This window comes from Sus scrofa, chromosome 9 (genome assembly GCF_000003025.6).
Source record: "Sus scrofa isolate TJ Tabasco breed Duroc chromosome 9, Sscrofa11.1, whole genome shotgun sequence".
Classification (NCBI taxonomy): Eukaryota; Metazoa; Chordata; class Mammalia; order Artiodactyla; family Suidae; genus Sus; species Sus scrofa.
This window is the reverse complement of record NC_010451.4, coordinates 42,148,874-42,166,874: the sequence shown is the minus strand read 5'-3', so window position 1 is coordinate 42,166,874 and position 18,001 is coordinate 42,148,874. Positions and strand designations below refer to the sequence as shown.

Sequence of the window (18,001 nt, the reverse complement as noted above, 5' to 3'; positions counted from 1 at the left end):
CAATTATTCTTTGACAAAGGAGGCAAGATTATAAAGGAGGAAAAAGACAGTCTCTTCAGCAAGTGGTGCTGAGAAAACTGGACAGCTGTATGTAAATCGATGAAACTAGAACACCCTCATACCATGCACAAAAGTAAACTCAAAATGGCTTAAAGACTTAAACATAAGACAAGACACCATAAAACTCCTAGAAGAGAATATAGTCTTTTTATTTTTTAAATGATGTTCTTTGAAACACAAAAGTTTTTAATTTTGATGAATTTGAATGTGTCTATTTTCTTTTTTCACTTGTGCTGTTGATCATATCTACAAAGACTTTGTCTAACCTAAGGTCACGAAAATTTATTCATATATTTTCTTTTTTAATTATTGAACTATAGTCGATTTACAATATTGTGTTAGTTTCATGTGTGCAGCAAAGTGATTCAAATATAGATATGTATTCTGTATATAGATGTAATATATAAATATTCCTTTTCAGATTATTTTCAGTTATATATACTCTTAGGAGTTTTGTAGATTTGCTGTAACATTTAGGTCTATAAACGATTTTGAGTTGATCTTGGTGGCACGAGGAACTGTTCCAACTTCACTCTTTAGTATACAAATATCCAGTTGTCCCAGAACCATTTGTAAAATATACTATTCAAACTATTCTTACCCACATTGAATTGTCTCAGCACTTTTGTCAAAAAGCAATTGATTATGTATGTAAGGATTTATTTCTGGACTTTGAATCCCATTCCATTGATCTATGATCCATGAACATGAAATTACTCCTTTTTTTTTTTAGATCTTCTTTAATTAATTGGAAAAATGTTTTGTAATTTTCAGAGAATAAATTTGCACTTTTTTCCTAAGTATTCTTTTTGATGCTACTATAAATAGAATTATTTTATTAATTTCATTTGCAGATTGTTCACTGATAATTTATAGAAAGAGTTGATTTTTGCATATTTGATCTTATACTTGGCAACCTTGCTGAACTAATTATTTTTTTCTAATAGTTATTTAGTAAATTATTTAGGATTTTCTATATAGAGTATCATGTCACCTGCAAATAGATAGTTTGAATTCTTCCATTCCAATCTGAATATCTCTTTATTTCTCATTCTTGCCTAATTGCCCTGCCTAGAACCTCCAGTACAAGGCTGAAAAGCAGTGTTGAAAGTAGGTATCTTTGCCTCTTTCCTCGGCTTAGGGGAAGCTTTCAGTCTTAAGCAACTAAATACGGTCATCTTTCAGTATCATTGAGGGATTAGTTTCAGTACTCCCCAAATGCCTCATAAATACTAAAACCCATGATATTAAAGTCCCTTGTAGTCATCCCTCCATATCTGTGAATGTGAACCCATATCATAGGATGCAAACCTGTACATTGTTAGCTGTGGGTTTTTCAAACATCCCTTTATCACATTGGAGAAGTTCCCCACTAGTATGCTGAAGTTTTAATTATGAAAGAATGTTACATTTTGTCAAATGCTTTTGGGGTATCTATTGGGATGATCACATGGGTTTTGTTCCTTTAATCTATGGATACGTTATATTAATATTCACCATGTGAAACTCATCTTGAATTTCTGAGATAAATCCTACTTAGGCATGATGTTTAATCCTTTTTAAGAGTCAGTGGATTTGGCTTGCTAATATTTTGCTGAGAATTTTTCTGTCTCTATAAGACATATTGTTCTATAGTTTTCTTTATTGTCTGTCTGGTTTTGGTATTAGGGTAATAAAAACTTCATAGAATGAGTTGAGAAGTGATCCCTCATCTATTTTTAAAAGAGTTTGTGAGTAATTGGTGTTCTTTTTAAAATTTGTTAGAATTCAACAATAAAACCATTTGGGTCTGGGCTTCTCTTTGAAAGAAATTTTAGAAGTGCTAATACTATCTCTTGTTATAGGTCATTCAGATTTTGTTTATCCTTTAGTCAGCTTTGGTAGTTGCATATTTTTTAGGAATTTATCTATTTCATGTAATTTATGTAATTTGTTGGCACACACTTGTTCACAGTATTTCCTAATATTCTTTTTTAAATTTCACTCCTATTAATAGTTATTTCCCCCTTTTATGCCTGATTTTAGTAATGGGAGCCTTCTTTTTTTTTTTCTCAGACAGTCCAGTTAAAGTTTTGTCAATTTTGTTGATCTTTTCAAAGGAACCCCCTTTTGGTTTCATTTATTTTCTCTATTGCTATTCTATATTTTATAGATTTCTCCTCTCATCTTTACATTTCCTTCCTTCTTCCTGCTTTAGGTTTATTTTACTCTTCTTTCTTCATTGTCTCATGATGGAAGGTTAATTTATTTACTTGAGAACTTTATTCTTTTATAACATGGGTGCATACAGCTGTAAATATCCCTTAAAGCACTACTTTTAGCTGCATCCTATAAGTTTTAGCATATTGTTCCTTCATTTTCATTCATCTCAAAGTATTTTCTAATTTCCCTCATTGTTCCTTCTTTACTAAATATTATTTAGTAATATTTTAAGTTTTGCATATGTGTGAATTTCCCAAATTTGTTGCCATTATCAATTTCTGGTTTCACTTTATGTGGTCAGAGAACACTTTGCATGCTGGATATAGATACACACACACGTATACATGCTTTTTTTTATGGCATAGTACATGCTTTGTTATCCTAGAAAGTATGCCCAATGCACTTGATAAGAATGTTTAGTCTACTGTTTTAGGGTGAAGCATTCTATGAATGTCTGTGAAGTCTAGTTGGTTTATAACACTCAAGTCTTCTGTTACTTTGTTGATCTTCCTAGTTGTTCTAGCAATTGTTAAAGTGGGATATTGAAGTCTGCATTATTGTTGGATTGTCTATTTCTCTCTTTAATTCTGTCAGTTTTTGTTTTGTGTATTTTGGAACTTTTGTTAGATACATATTTTATAATTGCCATTTATCCATGGTTGACTGACCCTTTTATCATTAGAAAACTTTCCTCTTTATCTCTCTATTAACATTATTTGCTTTAAAATCTATTTTGTCTGATAGTAGTATAGCAACTCTAGCTTTCACAGATATTGCATATTTTACAAACAAGATTTTTGGCAACCCTGTGTCGAGCAAGTCTATTGTCACTGTTTTTCCAAGAGGTCCTTACTTTGCATCTATGTCAAATTTTGGTAATAATATTTCAAACTTTTAAATTATTATATTTGTTATGGTTATCTGTAATTAGTGATCTTTGATGTTGCTATTGCAATTGTTTTAGGGTTCCACAAACTATGACCATATAAGATGGCAAATTTGATAAACGTGTATGTTCCAACTGCTCAACTTACAAGCCATTCCTCACTCTCTCTCTCCCCCAACCTAAGATATAACAATATCAAAATTAGGCCAATTAATAACCCTACAGTGGCCTCTAAGTTTTCAAGTGAAAAGAAGAGGAGTTCCTATCGTGGTTCAGCAGAAGTGAACCTGACTAGTATCCATGTCACTCAGTGGGTTAAGGATCTGGTGTTGCTGTGAGCTGTGGTATAGGTCACAGACATGGCTCAGATGTGGCAATGCTGTGGCTGCACCATAGGCCGGCAACTGCAGCTCCAATTTGATCTCTAGCCTGGGAACTTCCATATGCCACAGAAGCCACCTGGTGAACACATGGAGTGCTACTCCAGTGAACGCATGAATGATAAGAAAGCAAAACAATCTTATCACTGATATGGCATGAGTTTTAGTGGTCTGGATAGATCAAACCTACCACAATGTTTCCTTAGGCCAAAGCCTAATCCAGAGTAAGGTCCTAACTCTCTTCAATTCTATGAAGGCTGAGAGATGTGAGGAAGCTGTAGAGGAAAAGTTTGAAGCTAGGAGGACTTAGTTTATGAGGTTTAAAAAGAGAATCCATCTCCATAGCATAAAAGTATGAGTGAAGCAGTAAATGCTGATGTGAAAATGCAGCAAGTTATCCAGAAGATCTAGCTGAGATAATGAAGGTTGCTCTACTAAACAAAATATTTTCAGTGTAGACAAAACAGCTTTATGTTGGAAGATGATGCTCTCTGGGACTTGCAAAGTTAGAAGAGATAAGTCATTGTCTAGTTTTGAAGGGACTCTCTTGCTAGGGGCTAATTCAGCTGGTGACATTAAATTGAAGCCAGTGCTCATTTACCATTCCAAAAAGCTAAGGCCCTTAAGAATTATATTAAGTCCACTCTACCTGTGCTATATAAATGGAATAATGAAGCCTGGATGATAACTTATTTATTTACAGTATGGTTTACTGAATTTTTTTCATGTTTTTTTATGGCTACATCTGCAGCATATGGAAGTTCCCAGGCTAGGGGTTGAATCAGAGCTGCAGCTGCCAGCCTACACCACAGCCACAGCAACACCAGATCTGAGCTGCATCCATGACCTATACCACAGCTTACAGCAACACAGGATCCTTAACCCACTAAGTGAGACCAGGGATCAAACTCGCATCCTCATGGATACTAGTTGGGTTTGTTACTGCTGAGCCGCAATGGGAACTCTGGTTTGAAGAATATTTTAAGCCTACTGTTGAGACCTACTGCTTAGGAAAAAGATTCCTTTCAAAAGGATTACTGCTCTATGACAATGCACCTTGTTGCTCAGGAGCTCTATTGCAGCGGAACAACAAGATTAATATTGTTTTCATGCCTGCAAACACCATATCCATGGATCAAGGGGTAATTTCAACTTTCAAGTGTTGTTATTTTAAAAATACACTTTGTAAGGCAGTAGCTGCCATAGATAGTGAGTCCTCTGACAGATCTAGGCAAATTAAATTTAAAATCTCTGAAAAGGATTTACTATTCTGGATGCTATTAAGAACATTGTGATTCATAGGAAGAGGCTAAAATATCATCATTAACAAAAGTTTAAAAGAAGTTGATTCCAGGAGTTCCTGTCATGGCTCAGTGGCTAAGGATCCTAGTCCCTGAATCCGACTAGGAACCATGAGGTTGCGGGTTCGATCCTTGGCCTTGCTCCAGTGGGTTAAGGATCCAGCGTTGCCATGAGCTGTGGTGTAGGTAGCAGATGCAGCTCGGATCTGGGGTTGCTGTGGCTCTGGCATAGGCCAGTGGCTACAGCTCCAATTCAACCCCTAGCCTGGGAACCTCCATATGCTGCAGGAGCGGCCCTAGAAAAGGCAAAAAGACAAAAAACAAAACAAAATAACAAAGATAAATAAGTAAAAGAAGTTGATTCCAGCCTTTGTGGATGACTTTTATGGGTTGAAGATTTCAGGAGAAGTAATTGTCAGTGTGGTGTATAAACAGCAAGAGGACTAGACTTAGAAGTGGAGCCTGAAGATGTGACTGAATTGCTGTAATCTCATGAGAAAACTGTCACACATGAGGCCGTGCTTCTTATGGATGAGCAAAGAAAGTAGTTTCTTGAGATGGAATCCACTCTTGGTGAAGATACTTGAAGATTGCTGAAATAACAACAAAGGATTTAGAATAGCCCATAAACTTAGTTGATAAAGCTGTAGCAGAGTTTGGGAGGATTGACTTCAATTTTGAAAGAATTTCCACTGTAGGTAAAATGTTATCAAACAGTGTTTCATGCTGCAGAGAAATCGTACATGAAAGGAAGAGTCAATTGATGTGACAGACTTCGCCGTTGCCTTATTTTCAGATGTTGCCACAGCCATTCCAAACTTCAGCACCCCTGATCAGTTAATACCTATTGAGGCAAGATTTTTCACCAACAAAAAATTACAGCTTGCTAAAGACTTAAATGATGGTTAGCAATTTTTAGCAATAAAGTCTTTTTAACTACAGTATTTACCTTTCTTGGATTCAATGCTATCATATATTTAATAGATCACATGGTATAAACATAATTTTTATATGTCCTGAGAAACAAAAAAAAAATTCACTTGTTTAACTTTACATTCATTTTATTGCAATGGTCTGGAACAGAACCCACAGTATCTTCAAGGTATGCCTATATTTATAATGGTGGTTTTGACGTTTTTATCTACTAAATCTGACATCTTGGTCCTCTCTGGGACAGTTTCTATTGATTCCTTTTTTCCTGATTTTGGGTCATACTTTCCTGTTCCCTTACATGTCTCATATTTTTTGGTTGAAAACTAAACATTTTAGATAACATAATAATTCTATTCACTGATCTCCCCCTCTGCAACTGAATGTTGTTGTTGCTTGTTTATTTGTTTAGTGACTTGGCTGGACTATTTCAGTAAAGCCTATTTCTCCTGGTATACAGCCTCTGATGTTGCACTTTTGAAGGTGTAACTCTTGGCATGTACACAGTCACCCTGAGTTGACAGCAGTTTTATCAAGGTTCTCTTTGACTATCTCTTATCCCAATCTCTGTTAAGCTGTCTGCACCTGTTGGTGTAATATTCAGCTGTTAGGCTCTAGCAATTTCTGACTGATTGCTCCATTTTTGACTGATTCAACTAATTGTGGACCCCTTTGCAAGTGCAATCTTTGAGAATAGTCATTGAGATTTGTTCCAACTCCAGACAGCTCTTAGCTGCCTCTTTTCATAGTTCTCTCTGGTAAACTAGTCAGTCTGTGGTTTAGCTTGCTACTCTTATGTAACTTCCAGCCCCCTCCCAATCGCCTCTCAGCAATATCTGCACTGTTTTTGAGAGTGTTTTAGACTTAAACTTCCAAAATAAGGTCAGTTAGTTCCCTTGAGGAGATCTTTGGAGCATTCTAGTCTGTTATTCCTTTCTAAATCCTTTGTTACTGCTCCAGAACTGAGGTCAGAGACAGTGGCCCACTTTTCTCAAAGTGACATTCTAGCTTTGCACACAAATCTTCTCAGCTTGTCTCTCCCAGCAAGGAGGCTGGAATGGGGGTGATTGAGGCCCAGCATTATTAGTTTACCACTCCTAGAAGAGATTTGATGCCCTACATGTAAAGGCTACGATGAGGAAGAGAGTAGAGGATTTCTCAGCCCTCCTTGCCTGAAATAGAATTTCTGCAATATGGATCCAGAGGGCGTAAGAAATGCTGGTGGCTTGACCCTTCTGGGGGAAGATACCCTTTATTGGATGCTGGGGAAAGGGAAAACCAGGTGTTCTTGGTTGCACCCACCAGAACAGAGTTTCTGTCATTATGAATTGGGAGTTGGGGGGAATGGTTGAAAGAAGGGAGCATTTCGAGTCTCAAATGTCATAAACTCTTGCTATTCTTACCAAGATTTACTAGATTTTCTTTTGAGCATGTTTAGGATAATTTTCAGAGATTTTAAATCTTTGTTTTCTAATATTCACTGGTTATAGTTGTTTCATTGGGAAGAGGGTCCATGTAGCTCCTCAAACCAATATTTCAGAAGTTATCTCTGGATTCTTACTGTTTTCAAAAGTGTCTCCAAGCATAGGGCATTTCTGTGGATCTCTAAGTCAAGTCAGCTGCCTCCAGCTGCCATTCCTCATGGCTATGGCTCCATGGAGCTGGGAATGGGATGAAACCAGCTCTGAGTTAAAATATCAGAGATTCCATTCTTCTCATCAAGGTTCAGTAATTATCCTCAAATAAATGTGCTTCTATTTATTGTAGGCATATGGTTAACTTTCAGAGTTCTGAAATAGTTGTTTTTGAGGGGAAGGGTTTTCCAAGGCTCTGATTCTACTGTGACGTAAGTCATGCCCTATAGTCTGATTTTATACTTAGAGTATCTATAAAAAGATTAACAAATTACTGACTGGAGTTCCTGCTGTGGCACAAGGGGATTGGTGGCATCACTGCAATGCCAGGATGCAGGTTCCATCCCGGCCCAGCCCAGTGGGTTAAAGGATCTGGCATTGCCACAGCTGTGGCATAGCTTACAACTGTAGTTCAGATCTGATCCCTGGCCCAGGAACTCCATATGCCATCGGGTGGCCAAAAAAAGAAAAAAAAATTCACAAACTACTTATTGGTATTTTGTAAAGAAAAATATAAAGACAAGTTACAGTGTCTTTCCACTCCCATCATCTTCCTCTGCTGTTCCTTTCCCCACTTGCCGTGTATGTCTGTCTGACCAGGTTCTGATCATCTTGGGCTTACTCACGTCTTCATGGCTTTGCTCTTCCTCTTCATTCTCTCCAGGGTGCCCTTCACTCTCTTTCACCTAGTTGATTCTTACCTGTATCAATCAGTGCCCATTTCAGAAAACAAACTATTTACAATAAACAAATTGTCACTGTCCAAGGCATCTTCAGGTGTGAGGGCATTTGCATTGACCACAGTGCCAGCAATCTTTTAGATTCTAGGCATCTTATGGAGTCTCCAGTAAATTATGCTCCTGTATTCCATAAGATCATAGTCAAGCCAGATCAAAGGAGCAAAGTATGTTGTTCCCTTAATGACTTCATTAATATAATAATGAAACAACTAGGTTGACATCAATAATCAATATATGTTGGATTTTGCTTGCCTCAATGATATGCCTAATTCCATAATTTCATCACCATGCTTAAGATATAGACTTGTCTTATTCTGTGTAGATGACAAGACATACACATATAGAAAGAACATATTAGGAAAGCAGCATGCTGCCTTCAACTACCAAGTCCTTTTAAGCTGACTAAATGTTTCGCTGAGGTAGGTCATAGGGCTCTAACTTGTTTTAAAGTCTAACTAAATATAGGAGTTCCCACCATGAAACAGTGTGTTTAGAATCCAACTACAGTGGCTCAGGTCACCGCGGAGGTGCAGGTTTGACCCCCAGCCTGACACAGTGGGTTAAAGGATTTGGTGTTGCCGCAGCTGTGGCATAGATCACAGCAGTGGCTCAGATTCAATCCATGGCCTGGGAACTTCCACATGCCACAGGTGCAGCCATAAAATTTTAAAATATATATGTATATAAACTATATTATGTAAGTATATAATATAAATATATATATATATATGACTTATATAGAACCTAATAAGCATGCCCAAGGAAGATGATGGGAAAATTAGCTAAGGACAATTATCCACTCTCTTTCCATCTGTAATTTACCCCTCTCCTAGGATGTTTTCTTCTACAAACAATGTTGACGTTTCCTCCACTATAAATACAAATAAGATTTTTAAAGCCAAAAAAAGTAAAACAGAAAACAAACATGAGATAGTTCAACATAGGGAAGTTAGAGAATAAATTAATAGATGATGGTGGATTCAAAAAGCCAGAAGGGAGAAACATTGAGATACAGGAGACGATAACAGCAGGATGCAGCCACCACCCCAGGGCTGAGGGAACATAGGGAAGAGGTGGGGTTATCAAAACCCACAAGCTTCAAAGAGGGTCCCAGTGAAGGAGGGCTCAGGAACCAAGAAGCAGGCATTCCCCCATGGATGTTGAAAATCAGAGAAGCGGGCTGTAAGAGTAGTTCTTGAAGACCCAAAAGAAACCAGATGCCATTGCCAAGCAGAAAACCTATTTATCAGTCTTCCCTGGCAGGAATAGGAAGTAGATAGGGAGGAGAGTCCTTTGTCTTCTTTCAGTCTTGAAGCTGCTCTCTGGTGTCCCTCAAGGGCAATGTTAGCAGGGACTCAGCTGAGATGTGCAACGTCCTACCCCCAGCATCACAAAGCAGAATAGAAAAAGGTGGTTTCGAGTTGAGAAACAATAGTTTAATAATAGGCACACTGTCCATCTTTCTATATTTATGTCAAATGTCTTTTTTTTGGGGCTGCACCCGAGACATATGCAAATTCCCAAGATAGGGGTCGAATCTGAGCTGCAGCTGCCAGCCTACACCACAGCCACAGCAATGTGGGATCCCAGCCACATCTGTGACCTGCAATGCAGCTCACGGCAATGCTGGATCCTTAACCCACTGAGCCAGACCAGGGATCCAACCTGCATCCTTATGGATACTAGTTGGGATTCTTAACATATTGAGACACAACAGGAACGCCTCAAATGTCATTTTTAAGAACAATTCCTGGACATCCTTCTTTCTAGTCAGGGCTGGAACCCATTCTTTGCATGCTCAGAGAACACCAGCCTCACTTTTATCACAGCATTTATCGCAGTGTCTGTGTTTGCCTCTTTTTGTATATGACCTAAAGTCAAGAACTATGCCTTTCATCCCCTGGCTCCTCTGTATATTAGTTATCCAGTGCTATGTAACTTAGTTGCTTAAAACAATGAACGTTTATTTTCTTGGTTTGTGTGGTCAAGGATTCAGGAGTGGCTTAGTGAAGGGGTTCTGCCTCGGGGTCTCTCAGGAAGGTGCTGTCAGGATGGCAGCTAGAGACACAGTCATCATGGGAAGGCTTGAGTGGGGCCAGATGATCTACTGCTAAGAAGGCTTACTCATACGGCTGGGGTCGGGAAGCCTCGCTTCTTCTCTATGAGCAAGAGGCCTGAGTTCCTCTCCATGTGAACCTCTCCATCGACTACTTGAGTGTCCTCATGACATAGCAGCTGGCTCCCCGCAAAGCAAGCAGCCCAAGAAAGAAAGCAAGGCAGGAACAACAATGCTTTTTAGGATCTGATCACACCATCGTTTCCACCAAATTTATATGGTTGAAAAGCCAGTGAAGTCCAGCCCCATTCAAGAGGTAGAGAATAAGGTGGGCTCTGCTGCTTGAAGGGAGGTGTATCAAAGAATTCATAGACATATTTTAACCCAATTTCTGCCTACTACGATGACTGCCATGTAACTTGTTTGAATGAATGAATGGCCTTCTAATAAACACTTGCAAGTCTCTTACTTCAGAATGATGTTTCAAATCAGTGTTCTAGGAGAAACTAGTCTAATTATTAATTATAATTAGGTTAATTTCAAAAAGCCCTTTCTCTTTTTACTTTCACTCTGCCCCTCTGTTTCTGCCTCCTGACTTGTAAAGTGAAAAGAATGAATTAGGAAAATTCAGAAAGATTCCTTCAAGTTCCAGGAGAGGGAAACCAGCTCCATTACTCTGCAATCAGAATCTGGATTTTCATGAAAATAGCTGTGGATACTTAGATAACTCACTGGACCATGTGGCTATCCTAGCATATATAGAGTTTCACCCTGCATATCATAGATGCTCAATAAAATTTTGTTGACTGAGTGAAGGAATGAATGGTGTTATGGACAGAATGTGTGTATCTGCCCAAATCCATATGTTGAAATTCTAATCCTCAGTGTGAGAGGCAATTAGGTTGTGAAAGTGGAACCTTCATGAAGGGATTAGTGTCCTCATAAAAGGGACCCCAGAGAGCTCTCTTGCCCTCTTTCTGCTACGTGACAGCTCAGCAAGAAACCAGCAGTCTGCAAACCAGCAGAGGGTTCTCAGCAGAACCCAATTATCCTGGTGCTCTGATAGCTGACGTCTAGCCTCCAGCAGTGTAGAAATAAATTTCCTTATTAGCTGCTTAGTCTATGGTGACTTGCTTTAGCAGTTCAAATGGACAAAGGCACATAGTTAAGAAGTGGGACGCTTAGGTGTTCTTTAATGTTTATGGGTTGAAAAGAATACACAACCTGAGAATTGTGCATTAAGTTTTATTTGGGGCAAAAGGAGAACTATAGCCCAGGAGACAGCCTCTCAGATGGCTCTGAGCAACTGCCATGAAGAGGTGGGGGGAGATGAGTATATGTGGGATTTTAGTGAAGGGAGATACATGCAGTCAAGCACACATCTCCGTAGAAAGCTAGTCCCAGGGAGAAGATGACTCTGTAAGTGACTTTAGTGCTTTTGGAGATAGGAGAAGAGGCAAGAAACTGAGGTCATAAGATTGAGGTTATAATTGATTTCATAAGATCTCCTGGAAAAGTATCTAACAATCTGAAGGCCTGTTCTGCCCCTTATTCCCAGGGCACAGAGTGCCTCATTCCTGATCCCCACCCTGAACTCCTTGCAGGGGCTGTTGAAGGTCAGCAGCCACAGTGACTTTATCCTTGTAGAGGCAGGTGCTGTGTGATGATTTTAAGTTGACATGTTCAGTGCTGTGTTTGTGTTTCTGAGGGATGTGCATATTGGTGTGATTTGTGTCTGTCTCAGCCTATCAATGATGTGGACCAGCCTTTGTAGTTCTTACTATGATCACAAGACATGCTTCAGCAAAAACCATCAGGAAACATTGAAAAAATAAAGGTTTGTTACTTATAATGCCTGAAAATTACATAGGACACCTGGGACTATGAGGTCACATGTGGAGAGAGAGAAAGAGAGGGTGGGCCTGGGATTCTGCTTTTATTGAGGTTAAGGGAGGGAGCCTAGTGTCTCTCAGGCTCACCCTTTATTGATAAATTTAAAACATAAGAGTGAGGGAGTTCCCTTGCGGCGCAGCAGGTTCAGGATCTAGTTTTGTCACTTCAGCACCTTGGCCCAGGTTCGATCCCTGGCCTGGGAACTTCCCATGTGCCACAGGCATGTCCAAAATTTTTTAATTTTTAGAAATAAAACTTACAGGTGGGAATTTAAAGCACAGAAAGAGAAAAAAACAAAACAAAAACAGTGGCCCCAATGGTCAGGTATCAAAATCAACCAATATCTCTAAAACAAAGATGCCTCACGGAAAAAAGCGGCCTGGTTCTTTATGTGGCCCTGTGGCTGGCAATGTGTTTATTCAAGACAATCTTTGAAGAGAAGACCTCAGTGATCAAAACCTAAGTCAGCACAGGAAAAAAAAGGGGGAGGGGGTGGGGGAGTTCCCATTGTGGCTCAGTGGGTTACAAGCCAATTAGTAGCCATGAGGATGTGGGTTCCATCCCTGGCTTCGCTCCTAGGGTTAAGGATCCAGCATTGCCATAAGCTGTGGTGTAGGTCCCAAAAGAGCCTTGGATCCTGCATTGCTGTGGCTGTGGTGTAGGCCAGCAGCTGCAGCTCTGATTCAACCCCTAGCCTGGGAACTTCCATATGCCATGGGTGTGGCCTTAAGAAGCAAAACTAAGTCAGGCACTTGCATTTCCAGAAAGGAAAAAACCTGTCAGGGTGGGTGTGTGATATGTGTGTAGATGCCCATAGGCGTGTGTTTTATGTGTGTTTTATATAGAGGTGTGTATGTTATAAGTGAGGAGTGGTGGTTGTTTTTCTTTTGGTAATTTTGTCCATCTTGACTGAGGGAGACTTCAGCTCAAACAAAGGCTGTAAATATAGTGAAAGTGCAAATACATTAACAAGAGAGCACTCTAAGACCAGCTGGCATTCTAGTTAATATAAGTTTATTACATGCATACTCTTGCAATATAGAGTGAGGTTTGGATCTATAAAACCTCCTTAGAAACTACTTGCTAAAACTGTGCCTGATTTTTCAGAGGAAGAAATCAAAGTTCAAAGTGGTTATATAATTTACAGAAGGCCATATAGCTGTTTAAACAAAGAATTTCCTATAGAATATGTCTCTTCCTTACCACTCCACTGAATTTCAGTTATTCCAAGTGACCATTTCTGGGAGAAAAAAAAAAACTATCTTTTGTTTGAGAGTCTGTAGAAAATATTTTGAAACAAATCAGAACTGATTTGTGCGTGCACATTTTAAATCTTGATAATAGTTCCTATTGTGGCATAGCGGAAACGAATCTGACTAGGATCCATGAGGATGCAGATTCTATCCCTGGCCTCCCCCAGTGGGTTAAGGATCCTGTGTTGCTGTGGTGTAGACCAGCAGCCATAGCTCTGATTCAACCCCCAGCCTGGAAACCTCCAAAAAAAAAAAAAAAAAAAGCAAATCTTGATAGTAGTAATCAAATTGAATTATTTTTAGGGGGGAGAAATTTATCCTCCACAAGGATAATTGTACAGGATTTTCACTGTAAAGAAAACCCAGACACTGGCTCCAGGCCACCAAGAAATGTTCTGAAACTGAAAATGGTGATGCGTATCAGGAAGATAAAGAGGAATGAACCTGCTACCGTGCAGGAAAGGTGTGTACCTTTCCAAAAGGCAGAGTACCCGTCAGGGCCTTAGAAAAAGGTTCCATCCTCTCTGATTCTCTCTCGAATGTGCCACAAATCATAAAGGAGACAGGGCCAGTGGAGAGAGTGGCATGTTTGTTCAGTAGAGGTGGAAAGAACATTTAGAAATTTGGAAAATGGGAAGTAGGGCTAAAAAGACTGAATGCTGGGGAGTTTCTCATAAGATGCAGGATAATGAGGGAGAGTAAGGACACCAGAATCAGAAAAGTGTAAGTTCAATTCCCGACTTTGCCACTCGTTCAGCTTCTTTTCCCGTAAAAGGAGAATGATAATAACTGCACACAGCTTTATCGTGAAGATAAATGTTTCAGCACAAGTAAAGGTGCTGGTGCACGTCTGTGTTCAAAAATGGTAGCGTGAGTTCGAGTGAGATTGTGTGGGAGGGGACAGTTCCCTGGAGGAGCTTCTCACTTGGACAGTCTGCCTTCCTCGGAGTCCTGGATCCTGACCTTGGCTTGGCCACTTGGCCATGTACACATTTCTGACTCCAAATTGTAATTTTTTTCCTAACGTTCCAAACTATCTCCCACCTACACTGACTCACAGCAGTGGGTTCTGGCTTTCCATGTCCTGTCCTACTAACACTCAATGTGAACTACATGGGCTGCAGAGAAGCGGATGAACTATTGCAAAAGGTACATGTCTTTTTGCATGCTTTGAGTTCTTCAGACTTTACAAAGCCTTTTATTTTTAGAATTGATATATTAGGTACTGAAATAAACCCAGTAAACCATGACTGCTAATGAGATCAAAATCTCATTTGATGCCCCAAAAATGTTTAAACTTTGAACAAGTTCAGGACACATATTTTTTGTTATCAGATCAAGATGTGATGTGCTTACAATCACAACATTCTAATTAGAGATTATTGGAGAAAAAAATCATCACTTCAAATAATTTATCATGTAACTGATGACAAAACAGTTTTCAAACCAAACTTAAAATAGTCTGTTTTGCCAAGATGATAGCATTATTATAAAGAAAGTGGGAAAAGTTATGGCCATGCTAATTTATGTGTTCTTTTATTTTATATATCTCCAATTAAACTCTGTTTTCATTGGAAAATGGGGAATAAAAATAATATATGATGTTATATTTTTAAGAGTATACAAAATTACATGCCTGTCCCTTTAAGGAATCTGTACCTTCAAGGAGCACCTTTGTTCACAACGTATAGAACAGTCTGATGGGAGCAAATGGGGAAGATGACACTCTGCCCAAGTTTTACTTTAATTAAATTTATTGAAGTACAATATATATACAGTAAATTCACCGCTTTTAATCTACAGTTCTGTGAGTTTTGACAATAATGTGACCATTACCACACTCAAGATATAGAACAGTTCTATCACCCAAAACATTATCTCATGTCTCTTCGTGGTCAATCTTTGCCCCAACCCCTTAATCAATTCTCTTCCCTATGGTTTTGCCTTTTCCAGAATGTCATATAAGCCTTTGTAGTGTAGGTTCTTTTTCTTACCATAATACATTTTAGATTCATACATTGTGTGTCTATCAGAAGTTTGTTCCTTTTTATTGCTGAGTAGTATTCCATTACCTGGATGTATCCCAGTTTGTTTACATAGAAATGAAAGACATTTGACTTACGTCCAGTTTTTGGCAGTTGTGAATAAACCTTCTCTATATATTCACATACAGGTTTTTGTGTAACGTTGAGTTTTCATTTCTCTTGGGTGGCGATCATGCTGGGTAGTACAATAAATCTATTTTAACATTATAAGAAATTTCCAAACACGTGTCTGCACCATATTTTATCCTCTCTCAGCGATACACGCAAGTTTCAGTTGCTCCACTTTTTTGTCAGCACTTGATAACTGTCATATTCTTTTAGGAATTCTAATAGCTGTATAGTGTTACCTCATTAGACTTTTAATTTTCCTACTATCTGAGGATGTTGAGCATCTTTTTATACGTACATTTGAGGTCTGAATATCTTCTTTGGAGAAATGTTTAAACTTTGCCCATTTTTAATTGGGTTGTTTATTTTCCTATTACTGAGTCTGGAGAGAGAGATTCACGAACATCCTGGTCCAAGACCAAAGGCCTGAGAACGGGAAACGCTGATGCCTGAGGAAGACAGGAGTCCCAGCTCAAGCAGAGACCAAAGTCAGCCTCCCTTCATTTTTTCATCCTCTTCCAGTCCTCAGTGGATTAGATTAGGCCCACCTACACTGGTTAGGGGTGAGGGCCATATTCACTCAGCCTATCTTGAATCAGTTTTCTCTCTGGAAACACCTTCAAAGACATACATAGAAATGATGATTTACCAGTTATCTGGGCCCCTTTAGCCCAGTCAACTTAACACATAAAATTAACCATCCCAGACCCATCAAAGACATACCTCATGTCTCTAACTGTCCCTGTCTGTAATCATTCCAATATCTGGGTTATCTCTGAGTCTGATTCTATGGTTCACTTTACTCTTTACCACGGATTGTTTTTTCTTGCTTTTTTGTGTTTGTCTCATAATTTTTTATTTATTGTCAGGCACAAAGTTTAAAAGAGTATAGACTCAAACAAATAGAACTTATGCATAGAAATGAGACACCTCTTCTCCTAGGCCATTCCTGTGTGCTGGAGGCCAGGGTTGGGGACAGGGGTGGTTCACCCAGTAAAGTCAGTCGTTGAGCTGGGTTTGGGTTTTTTATTGCTATGGTGACCCTGAATTCACCATTGGCCTCAAATTTCTTCAGTTATTCCGTGCTTAAGGTGGGTATTGTTTAGACAGAGGACACTTCTCCGTGTTCCTATTTCACCCTCACTTTCACCCTTCCCTGTATGCTTGGGTCTCAGAGTCTCTCTGCATGGCCTTGTCTCCTCTCCTGGCTTAACGTGGTTGCCTTTCCCTTGACAGTATCCAGTCTGGTGGGGAGAAGAAATGTACTCTCTGTTATTCTGGCTCAGCCTTGATCATAGGCAGGCGCTGTACCCCTGGTTTGGGCAGGGGTTGGCAGTGATCCTGCCCCTCACTTGAGTGTTAGGAAATCTCTAATCCTCTGAGTCCAGGAAGTCTCCTGCTGTCCCTACAGGAGTATGCAGTATTCTTTCTTCTCAGTTTTTCCAGCCAGAGTCGGTCTTCACACATGCTCTGGGAAGGGTTCACTGTCCTTCCCCCAGTGACATGGGGTTTTTTTGTTTTTAATATGTAAATGTATTTATTTTTTAAAGACTTCCCATGTGGCTCGCAGCATAACTACTCAGCGTTGCTTCTATATTGTATTTCTCATAACTAAGTCCTCACATCATCTCTTTGAGGTAAATGTACTTAATTCCCATTTTAGAGATAGGAAAATTGGGGTCCAGAGATTTTAAACAACTTTCCCAAGATCAAGTAGGTTGTATGTTGCAGAGCATGTATTTAAACCTAGATCTGTCTTATTCCAAGTTCATGAGGGGCTTAAGGGTGTGTCTTTATCTGTGTGGGAGGAAGGCCTTTCAATCTGGAAATCCTGAGGGTTGAAGAGTCTTCATTGCCATACTAAGGAGAGTGGATTTTACCCTGAAAGTGTGGTGCAGAGGGTCTTCTTTCCAGCTTCATCTCCTGCCTTTTCACATACACCTGAGCCACCTGTACCACCATTAGTTCCAAACAGAACTTGATTTCCTATCTTCACGCTTTGCACATGCTTTCCCTTCTGCCTGGTAGGCGCTCCTTCCCAATATGCCTTTGTCTCTTGGCTAATGAAGACTCACCTTTCAAGACTTCATGCAGAGTTCCTCTCTGGTTCACAAATGTAGACACCATCCTTGTTTAGGAAAGCTAGAAGCTTAAGCTTCCTAGAGGCAGGTGGAAAAGAAGCCAGGATAAGGGTGGTCCTAACAAGAAAAGAGAATGCAACATGGAGCACAAGCAGCAAAGAGTCAAATGTGTTTCAAGCTATTTTCTGGGTCAGAAAAAAATGTGTCCAAAGAGGAATCAAGAGGAAAATTAGATGGTTTACTGCCTGTATCATAAGGTTGTTGAGCTTACAGGGAAAATAAAAGCAGCACATGCTGACTGAAACAGAACTACTGTTTCCTTGAACAACTCTGTCTGTAGTCAGCCCTACATAATATGTTTATGACGTTTGCTTAAGATTCCTTTTGCATCTCTAATCTTATGTTTTGGCATCCTTTTCTCTCAACACTTTT

General features: G+C 39.3%; 1 long non-coding RNA gene and 1 pseudogene across 11 annotated transcripts in view; one reads left to right on the top strand and one right to left on the bottom strand.

Moving 5' to 3' along the window:
- Positions 1-18,001, top strand: part of LOC100524035 — a 130,632-nt pseudogene that overhangs the window by 68,268 nt on the left and 44,363 nt on the right.
- Positions 15,072-18,001, bottom strand: part of LOC106504881 — a 54,197-nt gene continuing 51,267 nt past the window's right edge. For 9 of the 11 annotated variants that reach the window (XR_001298808.2, XR_001298811.2, XR_001298812.2 and 6 more), the window contains one exon: positions 15,072-17,686. This is a non-coding gene — a long non-coding RNA (uncharacterized LOC106504881). The remainder of the gene's footprint in view (positions 17,687-18,001) is intronic. The other 2 variants (XR_001298810.2, XR_001298817.2) reach the window with 2 other exon arrangements.